Genomic DNA, 18,773 nt, shown 5'->3' on the forward strand with positions numbered 1-18,773 from the left:
CATATTTGGTAATTTTTTGATAAAATGAAAATTAAATAAGCTTTTCCATTGAAATTCTCTTTTGTCCACCATGTATAGTGTTTTTCCTAATACAGGTGTGGTAAATCCAAAACCGACCATAGGAAAACCGTGTAACGGACAGAGAAACGTAGGTAATTGCATGGGCGGGACTAAGACAGAAAACGAAAAAAATATCAAGTAGGCCATATTTTCAGCGCGCTGTTGCCAAACGCCAAGCCTGTCACTGTCAGTGTAATTGTTTTTGTTTACTTTCAATTTGAGAATTGAGGTTAGATTTTAATCGCAGATGACAGATGAAATATTACTACAATAGGGACTCAACAAATAGACAGAAATCGGAATGGAAATAAATTAGAAATAATCCAACAACAAAATTAATTTTGTCGACGGTATTGAATACTTGGCGTTTGGCAACAGCGCGCTGAAAATATGGCCTACTTGATATTTTTTTCGTTTTCTGTCTTTGTCCCGCGCATGCAATAATGTAGGTTTCTCTGTCCGTTACACGGTTTTTCTATGGTCGGTTAACTGAGTTATTTACTGTTGTTTGCTGTAAAGTTTGAATTTGACAGTTTTCACTTTGACAGCCCATAACTCTGTTATTTGGACAGTTACAGCGTGGTTCAATATACCATTTTGTAGCTCTTGAAATTGTCTTTTGACCACACTGTATAGCATATATAGTAGAAATGTCACGCTACCGAAATATTGAAGCATTTATACCGGAAATGTGTCGTCCAGAATGGATGACATATAGAACATCTGTTCAATTAAATCAGATTACTATAACCTTGCATAAATTTATAAATAATAATATTTTTGAAAAATTCATATTATTTTGAAAAGTGTTAAGGTTAGGTATATAACATTAAATATGGAAAATGTTGCAAATAATAATCGGAATAAGAATATCAAACAATGTGATGGGGGGTATTCATTTAAAAAAACATAACTTTGTGTCATATAGTTTTTTTGATCCACCCGATACATTAAAAAGTAAATACTGCAAAACTTTCAGGTTCTGGCTTGTAACTTTCGTTATTTGACATTTTTTGAAAAAGTCAATAGTTCAAAAGATAAGAGCAAACGTATCCAATCACCCTGTATAAGTATGTCAAAAGGTGCAACAAGCTGGAAGAATGATGTTTTTTCATAAGGATCTCATCTGGTATTGGACTTTGCTATGCTTTACAAAGTTGGTGTCAGAGTACTACATCTTTGTCTATTTTAGTAGTATATTATGTAATAAGTGTGGTAAGTAGATTATTACTGCACGCGGTTGAAAAGTGCAATCAGTCGAGTACGGTAATAATCAATCCGTCTTTTAAACTGTTAAGGAATTAACCAATATCTTTGTAGGAGTAGAACAACCTTATAACGTTTTTTGATGTTTTTTCGAGAATTCAACGGAAAAAAGCATATTTCCTTCTCTTGGATATGGAAAGAGTGGGCAAAACATTTTTATTCACACCGCCCATTGTATCTGTATTTATTGACTGGCCGACCTTGTGTTCGATAACAATCCTGCAAACAAACTCCCTCTCTACCTACTTTTTCCGGACTAATCGTTTGTATGTATACACTTCTTATTAATGGTAATTAGATCTGAGTAATTCTGTTACGAAAATATTTCTGCAACTTTCACACTGTGCAATAGTAATTTCGTAACGCAATGCCTACATGTTTCTGAGAACATCCCATAATATGTACTCAGTCATCCTAATTATCGATATGTTTTCTAGTGTGATATTATCAAGTTTTGACTTTTTTTTCGTGTGAAAGTTAATAGTTTGTGATGCACACAAGTGAAAAAACCATAAATGCATCCTATATGTCAACCAGCAGACAGTCATAGCCAATAAAACTGCTGAAAGTCGTCTACGTCATATACACAGCAAAACCGTCAATTTGAGTTTATTAAGTCCTGAAATATTACCAAAAAAAACCTTCTTTTTTGAATTTTTGAATCATTGAAAACCAGTTTTACGTTATGTGGGCCCATTGAGAAGTATTCCTCTGAATGATCCGTTTAGTTGTTAAAAAAAGAAATAAAAAATGTATTTTTTACAGTTTTTTACAAGCTGTTTGCAAATTATACTCCCTCGTGATAATGTCAAAGTAATTTAAAATTTTACAAACAACAGTCCCATAATTCATTTCAAGGAACATATTGTAGGCGTATTTCTAACGGATTTTTCCAATAAACTTGATTTACTTGTATAGTCACACTTCTCGGATTTTTAATATTGTTTACCTACGACCTCAGTCAACTATTTACGCATAGTTTTCCGTTACGTAATGAACCTCTTTACGCACAGTTGTAAAAAAAAACGTACAGTTTTAAGATGGGCCACAAATTATTGCTCTATTGCTGGGAAAAATTGATTTTATTTACATTTCTTCCTTTATCAGAGTATATTAGATGGGTAATGCATTGTTCATACAGTTTTAAGTAACTACCACTTCGTCTAGAAAATTATCTGCAATAGCATACATATCAAGTAATATTTCTGAAAGTTTTCCCTTTCTTCTTAATAACTGTAATGTCACCATAAATAATTATTTTAAAAACAACAATAATAATTATTTAAGTAACATAATTTGTGAATTTTAGGTTATTATTTTACTTTAGTGGCATATTACTTATGATTAGTACAAATATGATGTCAACACGTTGAAAATATACTTTTTTAATGAAAAGTTACTGTGAATTATATGAATTGCGAAAACAGGACTTTCCATTTGGTCGTAGGTAAAGTATAGTACGTCACACGTGCGCACTCATGGAATTAACTTTTTCCATATCGTGCGTAAAATACTTCTTACAGCACTAGTTACGTAATATACTATTTTTTATCCCATAGTTTGTAATATCACTGTTTTACTGCTAATATGAATGATGAGTAATCAAAAAAAGCCGTTATTCTATTTAACATTTACGAAAGTGGTTGGTGGAAAAAAAAATGGTACCGTCGACCGTCAACATCCTCCGAATGAGTACACTTGATCCGCCTTGTGTGGTACGGACTTAAAATGGTCGACTATCAACAAATCATATATTGACCCGGATTGCGATTGTATACTTTGTATTGAAGGTTTATACGATTGGTATAGGGATTCCCAGTAATAAATACACTGACTTAGTGACTAGACAGTATACTAATTTCAAGTTTGAAAAAGAATAATTTGGAACAGTGAAGAAGGTGAGTTTCATGAAATTAAAGGTTCTCAACGAGTTCTATACTATACACATTTTTTTCATATTTACAATCAAAAGTTTGTACCTTCAAAAATTGAAAAAATTACATTACATTTTTTTAGGGGTCATTTTTTAATACTTTTTGAAATTCAATATCTCGGTAACATGAAGAGCTAGAGAGGCCAGTTTTGGCTCATTTTGTAGTAATTTTGATCCTTTTTCTAATGGCGCTTAAACAAAATTGATTGGAGTTCAAATAAAAAAATTACAACCTTTCAAAAATTGAAAAAATGACATTTTTGCAAAAAGTGCAATTTTGGCATATTTTTATTTTGCTCCAAGAGGGTTCCAATGCACAGCAAAGGGCACATTAATACCAAAGGACCTTAAATTAAGTGAAATAAGTTCAAAAAAAGCAATTTAAAATTTTTCATTTTTCAAAAAAATTGAAAGAATGGGGGGGTATTAAGGGTGCTTTCTAACCACATTTTGAAATTCAATATCTCGGTAACATGAAGAGCTAGAGAGGCCAGTTTTGGCTCATTTTGTAGTATTTTTAAGTCTTTTTCTAATGGCGTTCTAGTGAAATATATAAAAGTTCAAATAAAAAAATTACAACCTTTCAAAAATTGAAAAAATGACATTTTTGCAAAAAGTGCAGTTTTGGCAATTTTTTATTTTGCTCCAAGAGGGTTTCAATGCACAGCAAAGGACACATTAATACCAAAGGACCTTAAATTAAGTGAAATAAGTTCAAAAAAAGCACTTTAAAATTTTTAATTTTTCAAAAAAATGTAAAGAATGGGGGAGTATTAGGGGTCTTTTTTTACTACTTTTTGAAATTCAATATCTCGGTAACCTGAAGAGCTAGAGAGACCAGTTTTGGCTCATTTTGTAGTATTTTTTATCCTTTTTCTAATGGCATTTTAGCGAAATCTATAAAAGCTCAAAGAAAAAAGTTACAGTCATTCAAAAATTGAAAAAATGACATTTTTGCAAAAAGTGTAATTTTGGCATATTTTTATTTTGCTCCAAGAGGGTTCCAATGCACAGCAAAGGACACATTAATACCAAAGGACTTTAAATTAAGTGAAATAAGTTCAAAAAAAGCACTTTAAAATTTTTAATTTTTCAAAAAAATTGAAAGAATGGAGGAGTATTAGGAGTATTTTTTTACTACTTTTTGAAATTCAATATCTCGGTAACATGAAGAGCTAGAGAGGCCAGTTTTGGTTCATTTTGTAGTATTTTTTATCCTTTTTCTAATGGTGGTTAAACGAAATTGATTGGAGTTCAAATAAAAAAATTACAACCTTTCAAAAATTGAAAAAATGGCATTTTTGCAAAAAGTGCAATTTTGGCATATTTTTATTTTGCTCCAAGAGGGTTCCAATGCACCGCAAAGGACACATTAATACCAAAAGACTTTAAATTAAGTGAAATAAGTTCAAAAAAAGCACTTTAAAATTTTTAATTTTTCAAAAAAATTGAAAAAATGGGGGAGTATTAGGCGTCTTTTTTTACCACTTTTTGAAATTCAATATCTCGGTAACATGAAGAGCTAGAAAGGCCAGTTTTGGCTCATTTTGTAGTATTTTTTATCCTTTTTCTAATGGTGGATAAACGAAATTGATTGGAGTTCAAATAAAAAAATTACAACCTTTCAAAAATTGAAAAAATGACATTTTTGCAAAAAGTGCAATTTTGGCATATTTTTATTTTGCTCCAAGAGGGTTCCAATGCACCGCAAAGGACACATTAATACCAAAAGACTTTAAATTAAGTGAAATAAGTTCAAAAAAAACAATTTAAAATTTTTAATTTTTCAAAAAAATTGAAAGAATGGGGGAGTATTAGGAGTCTTTTTTTACCACTTTTTGAAATTCAATATCTCGGTAACATGAAGAGCTAGAGAGGCCAGTTTTGGTTCATTTTGTAGCATTTTTTATCCTTTTTCTAATGGCGGTTAAACGAAATTGATTGGAGTTCAAATAAAAAAATTACAACCTTTCAAAAATTTAAAAAATGACATTTTTGCAAAAAGTGTGATTTTGGCATATTGCTTTTATTTTGCTCCAAGAGGGTTCCAATGCACAGCAAAGGGCACATTAACACCAAAGGATCTTAAATTAAGTGAAATAAGTTCAAAAAAAGCATTTTAAAATTTTTCATTTTTCAAAAAAATAGGGGTATTTAGGGTGGTTTTTTACTACTTCGTAAAATTCAATATCTCGGTATCGTGACGAGCTAGAGAGGCCAGTTTTGGCTCATTTTGTAGTATTTTTAGGCCTTTTTCTAATGGCGTTGAGCGAAAACTATAACAGTTCAAATAAAGTTACAATTTTCAGAAAAACTGTTAAGAATTATAGAAAACGCAATTTTACAAAAGTAGCAACTCTAACTTTTTTGATCCATCAAGAGAAGAAGTTTAGATTTAGCAGGTATTTTATGATGATTGCTGTCTGTCATATTAATAAGCATTTCTTATTCCGGTTCTATTAATTAAAGTTAAGTGAGCTTACATCCGGATACACGTAAATACGAATTTCCCATTATGCGTTCTTTACTTGAGAATATTGCTGCATTGAATTGCACATATTTACCACCAAGTTAATTTCCTAATTCAATTAATTATTAATATCTGTGTCAGGCTTTCACTTAAATTTAAATAATAATGCTTTACTTAATTTTTTTTTCCCAGACTAACAAACAGTAACATAATAGGGCGCCCTGTATTATCCAATTTGTAGTGTTGAATATGAGCACCAAAGCATCAGAAAGTAACTCCTGGTTGGAATTTAGATTTTTCTAATAATTTTTTTCTAATATTGGCATATAAAGTGACACTTTTCAAAACTGATTAGAGTGACAAAACGTTTTACTTTATGTAACTAGTTATGAAAAGTTCATTTCATCACTCCCTGTTTTTATGCATTTCCGTAGAAACATATTGGCGACATCCATCATAACATGTCGTTGTCACAGTTTATACAAGGTGCTATGAAAGTGAATATTTGTGTTAAATCACTTTAAAAGATGGTTTTCACAGCTTTTTGGTCAAAATTAGAAAAAATTATGTATGCAACACGTTTCGAAAATGTCTTATTGTGTAACTCATTGATTCGTTACACAAAATCGAACTTTTCGTAACTGGTTACATAAATAGCTATTTCTACGACTGTTTAATAATACTTGCTAGTCTTGAATAGATAACACCACACATTATCTACCCGTGAGTAATATGATTACATGCTCGTTGAATAATAATGCAATATAGGGGTAACCTATTGAAAAATTAAATATTCTGTTCATGGAGCCACTTCCGCGAATTCTTCTCTTAAGACAATACGTATTTACTAGATCCATATCTACTACCGGTGAAGAAATAGGTAATATATAGGGTCTCTCAGATGTGTAAAGTGCAATTTACGTTTATTTCAGACAACAATGTTGATTATTTTATATCATCCGTGTATAATAATCAGGTATCTATGTTATTTTGCACTTTTTGTTTAATGAAAGCGGTGGTATTTAACAACCTCTTACCGTTTCGTGTACACTTTCTCTGTCAAGGATGTTGTATTTTTACCTCGATTTTCCTTTTTAAAGGCATTACACTCTCAGTTATTTGTTTTTGCAATTACATATGTAGTTGGCGTGTCGATAAACGATCATCAGTTTGTTACAACTGGTAAGTAATCCTGTTGTAATAAGTACACTGCGTTAATAACATGCATAAGTTTAACCGGCAAGTAGCAGTGTTATTGTATTGTTTATTCAGGAATGTGAATGTAATTTCTTTTCACTAATAGCTTTTATCTGAATCATTACTGGGTTGGATAGGTAATATGCCACTTCTCATTCCCATTCCTGTACAAACAAGTAATAGGCTAATAATAGATGTTTTTCAAGCAGACAGAAATAATTCAGAAAGTTCTAAACGCCGTTAAAAAAAATATTTTTCGAGTTGTTTCCAAAAAAATAACTGAAAATTCGATTTATTTTTGTTTTTATTTGTTTGTAACATTAATGGAAAAATGGGTTTGTTGATTATTTCCTAAAATTAATGGAAATTTTGGGAAAACACAAGACCACTAACTAAACTCGGTCTTGGCACCTAAAAAACCTGACGTTTCGATGGAAAAACTACCACCGTCTTCAGAGAATCAGAAAATAACGGTTAAGTTGTTATTATTTGTTGGTTATTTAGTACTTCGCATTTTTGGTTGACCACCTGGTACACAATATGTTATACTTAACTTAATACCTTATTTAATTTTAAAAGAGTCACCTGACCATTTGCATATTAAAAAAAGTCACGTGTTTCAGTGTTTAAGACTTAAAAAACGGTCACGTTACCTCTGAAATACGATTTCGCCATTTAAAACATCTTTAGGATTCCGTTTTGACGCTAAAAGATCGCTAAATCATTTTAAAAAAATTAGTGATTTAAAATCGTCACATGATCATTTTCAGAATCGGTTTTGACGTAAAAAAAAAGTCACGTGATCTTTAAAATTAAATTTGATGATTGAGAAAAGTCACGTGAACGTTTGCACCTCAAAAGGAGTCACGTGATTTTCAAAATAACAGTTACTTTAAACTGAAACACGGTCACGTGGCCTTTCATATAATATTTCGCCATTTTCAGTCACGTTACCTTCAGGATTCTGTTTTCGCATTAAAACAGAGTCACGTGACGTTTTAAAATACATTTAATGATTACAGATAGTCACGTAAACGTTCACAACTCAAAAGGAGTCACGTAATTTTCAAAATATCAGTTACTTTGAAACTGAAAAACGATCACGTGACCTTTTATATAATATTTTGGCATTTTCAGTAACATTACCTTCAGGATTCTGTTTTCGCATTAAAACAGAGTCACGTGACGTTTTAAAATACATTTAATGATTATAGATAGTCACGTAAACGTTTACAACTCAAAAAGAGTCACGTAATTTTCAAAATATCAGTTACTTTGAAACTGAAAAACGATCACGTGACCTTTTATATAATATTTTGGCATTTTCAGTAACATTACCTTCAGGATTCTGTTTTCGCATTAAAACAGAGTCACGTGACGTTTTAAAATACATTTAATGATTACAGATAGTCACGTAAACGTTCACAACTCAAAAGGAGTCACGTAATTTTCAAAATATCAGTTACTTTGAAACTGAAAAACGATCACGTGACCTTTTATATAATATTTTGGCATTTTCAGTAACATTACCTTCAGGATTCTGTTTTCGCATTAAAACAGAGTCACGTGACGTTTTAAAATACATTTAATGATTATAGATAGTCACGTAAACGTTTACAACTCAAAAAGAGTCACGTAATTTTCAAAATATCAGTTACTTTGAAACTGAAAAACGATCACGTGACCGTTTATATAATATTTTGCCATTTACAGTCACTGTCTGAAGGTCACCTTCAGGATTCTGTTTTGACATTGAAAAGAGGTCACGTTAAACAAATTTGATGATTGAAAATTGTCAGCGACTATTTGCGCTATAAAAAGAGTCACGTGACCCGTGATCACGTGAATATTTTGACATTTAAAACAGTCACGTGACAGGATTTTGTTTTCACGTTAAAAAATAGTCACTAGACCTTTAAAAATAAATTTGATAAATGTAAATCGTCACGTGACCATTTATAATGTAAACGTGTCTTTAAAAATCTATATCTATATATCTCTAACACGTGTCGTCACGTGACCTTCAGGATTCTGTTTTGGCATTAAAAAATAATCACGTGACCCATCAATAAATATTTTGACATTTAAAACAGTCACGTGACCTTTAGGATTTCGTTTTTACGTTAAAAAAATCACTAAATCTTTAAAAATAAATTTGATAAATAAAAATCGTCACGTGACCATTTGGAATGTAAACACAATCACGTGTCTTTAAAAATCTATATCTATAAATACACATCTCTAACACGTGTCGTCACGTGACCTTCAGGATTCTGTTTTGGCCTTAAAAAAAAGTCACGTAACCTTTAAAAGTAACTTTGGTGATTGAAAATTGTCAGCGACTATTTGCACTATAAAAAGAGTCACGTGACTTTGAAAAACAACAGTTTAAATTGGAAAATGGTCACGTGACCCATCAAAACATATTTTGACATTTAAAATAATCACTTGTCCCTTAAAAATAAATTTGATAAATGAAAATCGTCACGTGACCTTCAGGATTCTGTTTTGGCATTAAAATAGAATCACGTAACCTTTAAAAATAAATTTGACGATTGAAAATTGCCAGAGACTATTTGAACTATAAAAAGAGTCACGTGACCCATCAATAAGTATTTTGACATTTAAAACAGTCACGTGACCTTTAGGATTTTGTTTTGGCATTAAAATAGAGTCACGTAACCTTTAAAAATAAATTTGATAATAATTGGAAATCGTCACGTGACCATGCGTAATGTAAACAGAGTCACGTGTCTTTAGAAATCCATATCTATAAATATACATCTCTAACATGTGTCGTCACGTGACCTTTAGGATTCCGTTTTCACGTTAAAAACGGTCATATGACCTTCAGGATTCTGTTTTGACGTTAAACAAAGTCACGTGATCTTTAAAAATAAACTTGATGATTGAAAATCGTCTCATGACCATTTGTACTGTAAAAAGAGTGACGTCACCACCCAAATAACCTGTTGACAACAGACAATTGTCAAAATAACTGTAATAAATCTCAGAAATACGTCTTGTTCCGAAAACTGTATTAAACTGTTATTCTTGCAAATTCTAGACAAATTTTGACAGTTTTTACATTGATTTATTAAAAATAAATACAAAGAAATGTATGAATTTTTTCAAACGCACTGTATGCACATTTTCTTCATTATTAGCAATCAACTCAACAAACATTAAAATTTTATCTTTCCACAGAAAAAATTTCAAGATAGAAACTTCAGTTTCTTAGTATATTATTTTCTACAATTATTTAGCAAATCATTTCTCAATTAAATTTTCACGGAATTGAAATAGACAGATTTTGTGGGAGTAACACTTTCTCTGAATAATTTGTTATGAACTGCAATTCGTTAATTATATTTTCACCACGCATAATTATTATTTTCTTAAAAAGAAAAATAGCAGAAAGGATACTATGCAATATCATTGTCATTAGTATTTCCAAATCGATTTTGAGGAAAAATTGTCATCTTTCAACAAAACTAAAAAACTAGGACTATCCCCAAAATCGTTCGTAGCAAATTACAGTGTTATAATGGTAGTTTTCAAAAACCCAGTCAAGCCACAAATTTACTTATGTAAACTTTTATATAATGCGAGCAAAGTGCAGCTAAACGGTTCTATTAAAATATATAACAGCAAAATGACCAGAATTATTTACACGCAAGGCTGTAATAAAACTTACGTGAAACTGCAAGCAGAACAAAATTTCTTTTCTAGAAGGTAATGAACCATGAAATCAATACTTTTATTACTTTGCAACTACAATTTCAAACGTAACAAAATTAGAGCTAAAAGATGTAGAATGCTCTAAAGTCATATCTGCATAACAAGAAATGATTTATACGTGCCGCTCTTAAAACGGTAGATATTAATCTTTGAACAGTCCGTTGAATCTTAAAATGAATCATTTAAGAGACATTAAAGTATACCTAGTGTAATTTTGTCTTTGTGACCGAAAAGTAGCAATTTAAAAGTCATTTTGTGCCGACAGTGACCTGAATTACATTCGAATGTTTTATATTATTTAACGGGATCCTATTTGCAGGAAAAAAACAATTTTCTACACAAAACTTTTAAAGTACGTTGAGAAATATTTTAACTGGTATAATTTAGTCAGATTTTCAAGTATTTTTCCATACAAAAGCGTGTTTTAAACCCCAAAATGTGGAATTTTGTTTCAAGGTGAGAATTAAAACAACATTTCCTAATTGGAAACACTTTAATAGAAAAAACAAATATGCAGCAAGAAGAACTGAAATTAACCAATAACATGAAGACAGGTGACATAATGTGTGTTCAAAATATACCTTCCTGATAATGTTCCAGAAGTTTTCCATTGAAAATTCACCTTAAAAAACTAATTTCAGTATTCTATACCGATTTTGTTTGTGGCCCTAGTGGCGTTTTAAAAAAGTCATAATTGACTAGTAACTTTTCGGCTCTATTCGGGATTTCTGGTTATGGAGCTTTTTAGAGAAACATATTCTAAAATAGGTACTTACATAACAATTAAACCAAAAATTCATCTTGCAAATGCAATATTAACTTTGTGGTGTATTCTGTAAATTATGGTCATTAGAACCAGACCAAAAATCACTCACTATTTTTGTAAATCACATCTAAATCGTAATTATTTTCCATCAAATGATAAAATATGCTCCAAACTAATATGTATAAACATTAGAGAATGATTTTTAGTGCAAAACCAGTGTATTGCCATACTGTTTCGATTAATGTTTGATAAAGCAGGATACTAAAACATTAATTTTGGACTAAACTTGCCAATTGAAAATGCCATGAGACTTGACTGCTTCATGTTATGGTGTGACAGTAACATATTTTGTTTTTGACATTACCCCCTTAAAAACAAAATTTTCCAGTGGCCATCAATCAAGTGGAAATCAATCCAAATTTAGCTCAAAAGAGCTCTATTTTGTTTCTTTTTATAAACCCACAATTTTTGAGTAAAAAATAAAAGTTCAGTAATCATCATAAAGATGCAAATTAGTATTATTTTTTTGACCTGCAATTCGGGACACCCTGTACGTTACACCTATAATAATAGAATACCAAAAAATTGCCTTATTTATAAGTAAATAATAAAATAACTTTATAGTCTTTCGTTGAACATTGAAAATCAAATTGTTTTACGTAAATTATTTATTTTTTTCAGAACGATTACAAAGGACCGTAAGTTTCAATAACGGCTTCAATTAGCCTTGAAATTCAGACCATTACAGCTGCACTAAGTGTTACAAATTTTAAAAATAAATATTGTAAAACTAATGACCGGTTATTTACCGGTAAGCTAAAATAAAATAGGAAAAGTAAATTTCAGTGTGACTGGAAAATGTACCAATTTTACCAGAAAATTCCAATTTGATCAGTAAATTTATGGGTCTAATTGAAATTTGCTTCAGTCATTTTCGGTGAATATTGTCAAAATAAAGACTGAATAAAAGGCTGATTTGATTTGTTATTTATTGTTTCAGAGATTTGGGTTAATCATTAATAAAATAAATTAAGTAAAACTTTTCTGACAAAGTATAATTCGTGTACCAAATGAGTTCCAATCTTATAACTTTTTTATGAACAAGTAGCATTTTCTAAAAAAATAGCATTTACAGATTTTTGTCACTTTTTTTTATTACCTCATATTTAAATTATTTTTGCAGAGAGAGAGATTTTTGCAGTTTCCAGTGTAATGTCAGCTTAGACTACAAGCTGAACAAATGGCAAATATCAAAACTATCAAAATCCTATCCATAAACACATAAAATGCATTTAATATACTTTGTAAAAGGTTTATTACGCTTCAACTGTGTTTTAAAGTTTTATTGTCTTTTGGACTACACTTTGACAGTTTCCCATGTAATGTCAGTTTAGACTACAAGCTAAACAAATGGAAAATGGCAAAACTGTCAAAATCCTAATCATAGACATATAAAATAATATGGTTTATGTGGCTTGTATTAATTGTATTGGAAATCATTTTTAAAATAATATGAGAGAGATGATTTTGAGATGAGAAAAATGAAGCGAATCTAAAGATATTATTATTTAAACAATTTGTAATTTACATTTACAAACTGACAATTGTCAAAATAACTGTCATAAATCTTAGCAACACGTCTTGTTTTGAAAACTGTGTTGAACTGTAATTCTTGCAAATTCTAGGCAAGTTTTGACAGTTTTTACATATATCACGTGGTTTTTGGAGGATAATTAAGCTAGGCAGTCACGTGACCACGGTCAAAATAACTGTCATAAATCGCAGCAAGAGGTTTTGGTATCGAATGCAACTTTTGAGCACAGTTTGACAGTCAGAGACAAAATTGCTTGTCAAACCCATTTGGAGTGAGAAAATTAGTGTTTTAAGCACATTTTTGAAATCCTCATTAAATTTCCTATTCAATAACAGGAAAAAACCCTACAAAATTTGGTACAGTCAGAAAGAAAAGCGGTGTCAAACTTTGAACTCTTTGAACTGTCAGAAACACAGTTAGGAAAGACAGTCAGAGACAAAATTGCCTGTAAAACACACTTGTAGTGAGGAAATGACTGTTTTAAGCACATTTTTGGAATCCTCATTAAATTTCCTGTCCAATAACCTGAAAAAAACAGTACAAAATTCTTTATAGCCAAAGAGAAAAGCGGTGTCAAACTTTGAACTGTCAAAAACACAGTTTGAAAAGACAGTCAGGCACAAAATTGCCTGTAAAACACACTTGTGGTGAGTTAATGACTATTTTAAGCACATTTTTGGAATCCTCATTAAATTTCCTGTCCAATAACCTGAAAAAACACTACAAAATTCGGTACAGCGAGGGAGAAAAGTAGTGTCAAACTTTAAACTGTCAGAAACACAGTTTGAAAAGACAATCAGAGACAAAATTGCCTGTAAAACACACTTGTGGTGAGGAAATGACTGTTTTAAGCACATTTTTGGAATCCTCATTAAATTTCCTGCCCAATAACCTGAAAACACACTACAAAATTCGGTACAGTCAGGAAGAAAAGCGGTGTCAAACTTTAAACTGTCAGAAACACAGTTTGAAAAGACAGTCAGACACAAAATTGCCTGTAAAACACACTTGTGGTGAGAAAATTACTGTTTTAAGCACATTTTTGGAATCCTCATTAAATTTCCTGCCCAATAACCTGAAAACACACTACAAAATTCGGTACAGTCAGGAAGAAAAGCGGTGTCAAACTTTAAACTGTCAGAAACACAGTTTGAAAAGACAGTCAGACACAAAATTGCCTGTAAAACACACTTGTGGTGAGAAAATTACTGTTTTAAGCACATTTTTGGAATCCTCATTAAATTTCCTGCCCAATAACCTGAAAACACACTACAAAATTCGGTACAGTCAGGAAGAAAAGCGGTGTCAAACTTTAAACTGTCAGAAACACAGTTTGAAAAGACAGTCAGACACAAAATTGCCTGTAAAACACACTTGTGGTGAGAAAATTACTGTTTTAAGCACATTTTTGGAATCCTCATTAAATTTCCTGTCCAATAACCTGAAAAAACACTACAAAAGTCGGTACAGTCAGGAAGAAAAGCGGTGTCAAACTTTAAACTGTCAGAAACACAGTTTGAAAAGACAGTCAGACACAAAATTGCCTGTAAAACACACTTGTGGTGAGAAAATTACTGTTTTAAGCACATTTTTGGAATCTTCGTTAAATTTCCTGTCGAATAACCTGAAAAACACTACAAAATTCGGTACAGCCAGGGAGAAAAGCGGTGTCAAACTTTGAACTGTCAGATACACAGTTTGAAAAGACAGTCAGAGACAAATATGCCTGTAAAACACACTTGTGGTGAGGAAATGACTGTTTTAAACACATTTTTGGAATCCTCATTAAATTTCCTGTCCAATAACCTGAAAAAAACAGTACAAAATTCTTTATAGCCAAAGAGAAAAGCGGTGTCAAACTTTGAACTGTCAAAAACACAGTTTGAAAAGACAGTCAGGCACAAAATTGCCTGTAAAACACACTTGTGGTGAGTTAATGACTATTTTAAGCACATTTTTGGAATCCTCATTAAATTTCCTGTCCAATAACCTGAAAAAACACTACAAAATGCGGTACAGCGAGGGAGAAAAGCAGTGTCAAACTTTAAACTGTCAGAAACACAGTTTGAAAAGACAGTCAGACACAAAATTGCCTGTAAAACACACTTTTGGGGAGGAAATGGCTGCTTTAAGCACATTTTTGGAATCCTCATTAAATTTTCTGTCCAATAACCTGAAAAAACACTAAAAAATTCGGTATAGCCAGAGAGAAAAGCGGTGTCAAACTTTGAACTGTCAGAAACACAGTTTGAAAAGACAGTCAGACACAAAATTGCCTGTAAAACACACTTGTGGTGAGAAAATTACTGTTTTAAGCACATTTTTGGAATCTTCATTAAATTTCCTGTCCAATAACCTGAAAAAACACTACAAAAGTCGGTACAGCCAGGGAGAAAAGCGGTGTCAAACTTTGACCTGTCAGAAACACAGAATTTCTACCTATGACTAGGTAAAATACATTGATGAGCACTTAAAAACAGTAAACCCAATACAACCAAATTTTCAATCGTAGAAATCAAACAGCTAGTTTAATGATTTCTTATTAATCAATCATCATCATCATCAACACGCATTTGACTGAGTGTTCATATACAGAGAATATTAATTTTCTTCAGAAGATGGCCTTTTCGACTTTCTGACATGAGAACGAATAATTAACCGGCGCGAAACGAATGCACCCACAAATGTCATTAATTTTACGCAACAAGGAAGACAAAGTCCGAAAAGCAACCACTCTAGGAAGAACGTGTATAATATGGTACGTGAGTAACTTATTCGCAAGAAAGTCCCACAAAAAGTGAAGTAATTACATACCGAAAGCCGGCGAGTTGAAAAGAACAATAATTGTATCATCGTCTAATGTATTTTGATGCTGATGAAGGATTTAATATTTATGTCGTGAGAATGAAGGTGTACATTGTGTGATGGCGTTCTAGATTACGTAGCTATTTCACAAATTACCATTGTTTTCAGCTTCGAAAAAATGGCGAGTGCTGATAGTGGTTAATTAAATTGTACTAAGTGTGACAGGCCTGTTATTATCCAAAATTATAACAAATAATATGACTTTAAATGTTTTTTTTTTTTGAAAAGTTAATAAGAGATTTAAATATCTCAGTAGGACCAACCAAACCAATTTTTTGCTGAAATCACGTTGCACTATATTATTTTTGGCAACTTGTTGACTACTTCTGATCAGTACTTATAAATTCTGCAGACGCAAACAAAAGTACTCGAGGTAGTGACCCAATGGCACACTTACGAGCGTAAAAGCGAATTTAACAATCAATGAGAAAACAGGTTATGAGTACCTTTGAACGTCGTTCGATGCTATGCTGAAAATTATTAATTACCAATTTAATAGCATGATTTTTGATCGTTAAAATGGAAATGGTAGTGGTTTTTTTTATAGGCGATATTGAATTTCTATATTTTTATAATAAAAAATCACCCTGTAAATGTTTTTTTCCACTCCTACAAGGATATTGATTCATTCCTTATACATACAGAATCCTAGCTAGACAATCTTCAGCGTGTATAAAGATTTAGACCAATCACAGACAATCTTCAGCGTTGCGTAAAAAAATAGACCAATTACAGCTAGTCTTGAACGTTAACAAAATAATTCTTCTGATTGTCATCCTCATTGACAGTTGGTATTAAAACACCGCCCTCTATATTAGAAAGCCTAAAATGTCATGTCATTTTTTATTTTTGATGTAAATTTTACAATATTTTAAGGAGTATTTTGATTTAACTTGTGTTTAACTGCGATACTACGTGTGAGACTAGATAATGTCTGTGTGTTTCGGTAGTCAGTTTTGAAAATGCCACCTTCTTAATACACTTTGTCAAGGGACCCAGTGAAACATTCTGAAGGAACTAGAGTTTGTGGAACAGAAAAGGATACTTTTTCTAATAGAAAACACTGTCACAATGAAACAGCCCATATATATTTACTTACTCCCAAGAAGAGTTTTTACAAAAACACTACAAAAACCAAGTTTATTCAAGCCAGTGGTTCTCCAAGAAACATGGATATAGAGTAAAGGTGTATTTAGCAGAAGCTGACAAGGTGATTTACCTAATACTATAAAAAGGACTCTGGTAGAGGTATTAATGAGCTGCTAATACTAAATAGCTTATGTTTCAGGTATCTTTATTCGCCTAATCTGGAGTTTGCTTATAATGCTTTGAAAGGGTCCAAATTTAAAAAATCCCATTATCAATTGCTCTAAAAGACTCTGAACAAAAGGTGTTTGAAGCTATGGTTATAATGGTGTTGTCAAAATCCATGTGCAGAGTGTTGAAAAAACAAATTTCTAATAAGTTTCAGGTAATATTAGAAAGATACAAGTTACTTAATACATAAATTTGATCAAATGCCATTATTTTACAGAATTAGCCCTTATAAATTTTGTCGTATCTTCTCTGACTATAAGGCTAGAAACAGATGGTGCTACTGTTAAATACTTTTCCATCAGATAGTAGATTAAATTACTATTTTAATTGTATTATTTACACATTATGAAATATACAAATAAAATCTTAAAAAAGTCCACTCAAGTTTATTTTTTATCTAAGTCTAGCTTTCTTCATAAACAATCATAAAATTAGATAATTTCTTTAACTGAGGTACCTACCTGCTCTTACAATAAATTGAACTGAAATTGAAAAAACATGTTAAATAAATCACACAACAAAACCAAATTGATATGTATTTAATGCTGGGTAAATTTACAAAAGGAAATAAATAAGCAATCTATATCACAAAACCAAGAAGCAAGATCTTAAAACATCAACAACACTGCTTTAGGATTTAATAGTCCCCAGGATACACACATTGCCTTTCCTTTCTTGCAAATTTTATGGAATAATTCTTGAAACGTTGGTATTGGGCTGTTAATGACTCGTTTGAATGCACTTATCTGTGATGTTCTTTCCAGATAATTTAAATTGAATGTGGTTGTTGTTCCCAAGCGAAAGTTTGATTGGAACTTTCCGCTTTTGTTTACCACCAAATGTTGCAAGTTTTCCAGTTTGGTGAAGAAAAATCTTAAATTCTACGAAGGTCTCGCAATAACAACACTAATTAATAAACTTAAACAACCCTAAATTAAGTTTTTATTTGTTCTGTTTGTAGTTTTTGGTGTTTTTCAACTTTTGAAAATTCCTAACCTCAAAATGTTTAGCCGACTGTCAGTTGGGACTATGCTCTATGTTGCCACATCTTCCACGAGCAGATGTGAACCTGCTGTATTGTTGGTTGCAGTAATAAACGGACCGATGAATTATACAGATTTCGAAAAAAAAAAGCATTTATTGCATACAAAACTTGTGAGATTCTTAGAATGTTCAAAAAGGATTTAATCCGGATTATTTTCAACTTTTCTCTTACTTAGGTTAACTTTGTATCTTAAGGGTATTTCTACATGATTTTAAATGATGTGTGTATTCCAATAGAATTGTGACATATTTCAAAATCAACTACGAATGCTAATCATTCAAAAACCAGACCGGTTAAGGATAAGTGATTTTTCTCATTCATACGGAAACAGAACCTTGACAGCGTTCCATATACTTGAGACACTGCACCTTGCATGATTACTTTCTGCAACGCCTTTCTTAATGGCATTAGTAGATTATTAGGACTATTTTGTATTAAATAGTAAATAGTACTAAATACAATACAGGGTGTCGGTCGGTGTCTCTGAATTAGTGTCAGAGATACTACAGAACTATTGAT

The 18,773-nt window shown here is 31.5% G+C and overlaps 1 protein-coding gene and 1 long non-coding RNA gene across 2 annotated transcripts in view; one reads left to right on the forward strand and one right to left on the reverse strand.

Moving 5' to 3' along the window:
- LOC145727842 (uncharacterized) overlaps positions 1 to 18,773 on the reverse strand; it is a 95,634-nt gene that overhangs the window by 48,905 nt on the left and 27,956 nt on the right.
- On the forward strand, positions 14,929 to 17,591 carry LOC145729148 (uncharacterized). The gene is made up of 3 exons (XR_014178283.1): positions 14,929 to 17,102; positions 17,181 to 17,363; positions 17,427 to 17,591. It is a non-coding gene; the product is annotated as an uncharacterized LOC145729148 (long non-coding RNA).

The sequence above is a fragment of the Ips typographus genome, linkage group LG1, assembly GCF_016097725.1.
Source record: "Ips typographus isolate SLU linkage group LG1, UJ_Ityp_2.0, whole genome shotgun sequence".
NCBI classification, from domain to species: domain Eukaryota; kingdom Metazoa; phylum Arthropoda; class Insecta; order Coleoptera; family Curculionidae; genus Ips; species Ips typographus.